The following is a 4,258-nucleotide window of genomic DNA, read 5'->3' as shown; positions in this document are numbered from 1 at the left end:
CTCCATCCCGCCCCCTCTCTCTCCATCTCCCCATCTCTTTCTTTATTTCTCTCTCTCTCTCTCTCTCTCTCTCTCTGTCTCTCCCTCTTTCTCTCTCCGTCTCTCTCTCGCTCTCTGTCTCTCTCCCTCTCTCTCTCTCTCTCTTTCTCTCTTCGTCTCTCTCTCTCTCTCTCTCTCTCTCCGTCTCTCTCCCTCTCTCTCTCTCTCTCTCTCTCTCTCTCTCTCACACACTCCCCTGTCTCTCCCTCTCTCTATATACCTTCATCTCTGACACTCTCTGTCTGTCTCCGTCTCTCTCTCTCTCTCTCTCTCTCTCTCTCTCTCTCTCTCTCTCTCTCTCTCTCTCTCTCTCTCTCTCTCTCCCCTGTCTCTCCCTCTCTCTATATAACTTCCTCTCTGACACTCTCTGTCTGTATCTGTCTCTGTCTCTGTCTCTGTCTCTCTGTCTGTCTCTCTCTCTCTCTCTCTCTCTCTCTCTCTCTCTCTCTCTCTCTCTCTCTCTCTCTCTCTCTCTCTCCATCACTCCTCTCTCTCTCTACCTTCCTCTCTGACACACTCTGTCTGTCTCTGTCTGTCTGTCTGTCTGTCTGTCTGTCTGTCTGTCTGTCTCTCTCTCTCTCTCTCTCTCTCTCTCTCTCTCTCTCTCTCTCTCTCTCTCTCTCTCTCTCTCTCTCTCTCGCTCTCGCTCTCCACCAGAAGCAGGATGAAATGACTGAGTAAGATCTTTCGGCGGCTCTCTATCTCTGAAACCCAGTGGAGGAATGTGACACAAAAGTGGAGAGTCATAAAACTTTCAACATCATTCAAGGTCTTCAACTTCCTGTGCACAATAAGGCATTCAGAAAACAAAAGACCCTCCACACAAAGACACACCGTTTGTCAGGAAGCTGATAAAAAACAATGAAGTGAATGAAAAACAGAGGTAGGGAAAAAAGCTTATTTTGAGAAAAGTGATATTTTTTTGCTGTTGGTGAGCAAAATAAAAGTGTTCCATCGTGACTAATAAGACGTAGGTTTCTACTGTAGGCTATTATGTTGACAAAACGATGGCTAAATGAAAGGACAGTTAGACGAGACAGACATATGGATCAACAGTTGGGCAGTCTAAGACACACAGACAGATTGGTGCTAGGCAAATACACAGATTGGCATAAGGACTAATAGAGAGGCATACAGTTTGTGCTGGCTGATTGTCAAAAATGCAGGCATGCACACACAGAGACAGACAGACAGACAGACAGACAGACAGACAGACAGACAGACAGACAGACAGACAGACAGACAGACAGACAGACAGATAGATAGATAGATAGATAGATAGATAGATAGATAGATAGATAGATAGATAGATAACGACGGCAATCTTTGTATTTGTAAGTATTTGTAAGTCTACAATTCTCAGCCAAGCCTGCAGTGCACCCTCCCACATTTTGCTCAGTGCATTGTGAAAGGTGGTAGGAAAATGGTTGACCACATTTGATGAAAAAGCTTCAAGGTCAAAACTGCACTGCAATTACCGAACCCTCCACACTTCTACATGCGTGAAAAAAACCCTGCCACCATTTGGAACCTGGGAAATCAGACAGGTAACAATGTTTCTTCAGTTGTAAGGAGGTAAAGTGTATGGCAATGACGCACAATAGCTTTCAGCTGTGTGTGTCATTCGGTAATGGTGAGGATAGATGGTGTTATTCATCAAACTACTGCTTCTACATTCCACTTGTGGAACAGCCTCTCAAGAATCAATAGTGTTTGTTCAATGTTCCCTCTGTCCATCTGGTTCATAAAGTAAAAACAACTCTATAAGTGCTGAATTAACTCTGTAGAATGTACTGTGAAATCTACCATTACGAGCAAGCACCTGTGGAGGGAATCGTAACAATCTTTATTGGTATCTATTGCCGTCAAATTATTTTGGCTCTGTTCTCTAGCATCACTCTTCATCCATCTAGCTGCTGGTTGTCTCCCATTAGATTTGTGGAAGGAGCAAAAGCTAGCATCAAAAAAAATCTTGTAGTCACATTAGCTCACCTCTGTGTTAGCATCACACTCTACATTGTGAAAAATGCTGTGCTAACGTAACACAAGATTTAACATCTAGATTGTATTTAGCCCAATCCTCAGTGTTTAATGAACACTACATTTTACTGTGTATCCATTCAAATACTGGTTGTGAAACCTGCTATGACACGTTGTGTTTGTGGAAGGCGCAAATGCAAAAATCTAAAAAACTTCTTTCCTGTTTTAGTCCCATTACATTTCTTGGAGTGAAAGTTTTTGCGGTTCCCTCTGTGGACTTTGGACATTACGACAGCAAATCAAACTAACAGAAAGGCTGAAAACAAAACTTTACTAGGGGCCAAGAAACATATATCCTACATTATTCTATAAAAACGTTTCCTGAAATGAAGCCAAAAACAAAACAAAAACTACACTCCGCTTGGGACCAAAAAATAATATATATTTTATATCATAAAATATACTATTTCATTAAAAAACACAATTCAATACTTGCAGGCTTTATCACGCCGTCTTGTTTTTCCACATTCCCTTGTCTTTAATGTCATTACTTTGGGTGACATGAGGTCTATTTGGTGGCAGCGAATGAGAATAGACAATATCAACCCCCCGATGCGGTATAACCTTGCGTTGAACTATGCTCATGATCAACTGTGAACTTGATGAGGCCTGACTCGGTGGACTGTTCAGCTGAAACGCAAATTTATTTATGGTTTTGCAGACTGCGGGAAAATTAAATCAGCATAGCATACGCCACAAACATTCCTCTGGTGTTTAAGATTAAAGAAATCTATTATTTTGTGGAAAGCACCAATCCCCAGCTGAGATGTGTTTTTTCCTCTTCATTGTTGAACTACTACAGACTGGGTGTGTTAGGAGTGGAGGGAATGGCAATGTTAAGACACAATGAGATTATAATCACGATCAAATTGACAGATATATCCCCTCTTGTATGAACGTTATTGTGTGTGCTTTCTGTGCACTCTGTCTTGTGTCCTCTTGCTTTCTCTGGCTCTTGCTCTCTCTCCGGCTCTTGTTCTCTCTCTCTCTCTCTCTCTCTCTCTCTCTCTCTCTCTCTCTCTCTCTCTCTCTCTCTCTCTCTCTCTCTCACACACACACACACACACACACACACACACACACACACACACACACACACACGCACACACACACGCACACAGACACGCAAACACACCACACACACACTTAAGTTACACACTTAAATTACATTTGAATAAATCATCTGTTTTACAGGACCTATGATTAATGTCAAATGGCTCGTAACATGACACAGGAGTAGATGCTAGATCCTCTTTGAGGTGACACCGCGTCTTAAATTTCCATTATGCTTGCTGAGTATCAGACAAACACGTTGATTTGCCTCATTCTCCTTGAGAGTCCTTAGCGTCTGATATGACAGACAGCTATGGCAAATAGATGTTTGCAAATCTCTGTGCGAAAAACACTGTTGGCACAATGCCAAACAATTGATGCGAAACGATAACATTTTAAGTTTTTCACAAAATGTGTTTTGGGCATTATTGGGCCTTTATTTAGTTGAGGTATGCCACAGACCACAGGAGAGTAGTATGGGGAAGAACCAGGAAATGGCCCCAGGCCCTGGACCCAGGTCCCCATCAAAATGGCACAGCGCCCCAGCCCACTTAGCCATGGCACCCCCAACAGCTCAGGCTTGAATATGTAGTGGATGTTTTCCTCCAAAACAACATATGAAAAACTAACCATCAAATTATGAACAAAACATAGTCTGTTTACTTAAAACAGTGACAAAAATAGCAAAACAAACAAACCACAAACAGACATTTATTTTGATAATATATTTGGCAATTACCGATTTTCAAAGCGCATACCGTAAATTAATGGCTCTTTACTGTAAGCTTCCCGGACATTTATTGACGAAAGAAAGCTGATTGAATGTGATTAGTGGCCTCGGGTCCACAATACGAGATGTCACCTCCTAAAGTGATCAGCTGACCTTGAAGAAAGTTAATATCTTCCCACCTTGTGTCGTTACGGGTGACTAAATAAGCAGCCTCTTTTTTTCACTACTTTTTTATCATTTACTCAGTGCACGGCAGGCTGACCTGTAATTTAGATCAATATCCTGAGGGGTGTTTAAATCGAATCTTACACTTTAAAAGAACTAATTCGACCAACAGGTAGGTTTTTTTCACCTCAATGGAGAGAATGACCGAATTGCACTCAGGTCAACGCTGGG

This window comes from Engraulis encrasicolus, chromosome 23 (assembly GCF_034702125.1).
Source record: "Engraulis encrasicolus isolate BLACKSEA-1 chromosome 23, IST_EnEncr_1.0, whole genome shotgun sequence".
In the NCBI taxonomy this organism is placed as follows: Eukaryota; Metazoa; Chordata; class Actinopteri; order Clupeiformes; family Engraulidae; genus Engraulis; species Engraulis encrasicolus.
This window is presented reverse-complemented; position numbering follows the sequence as displayed.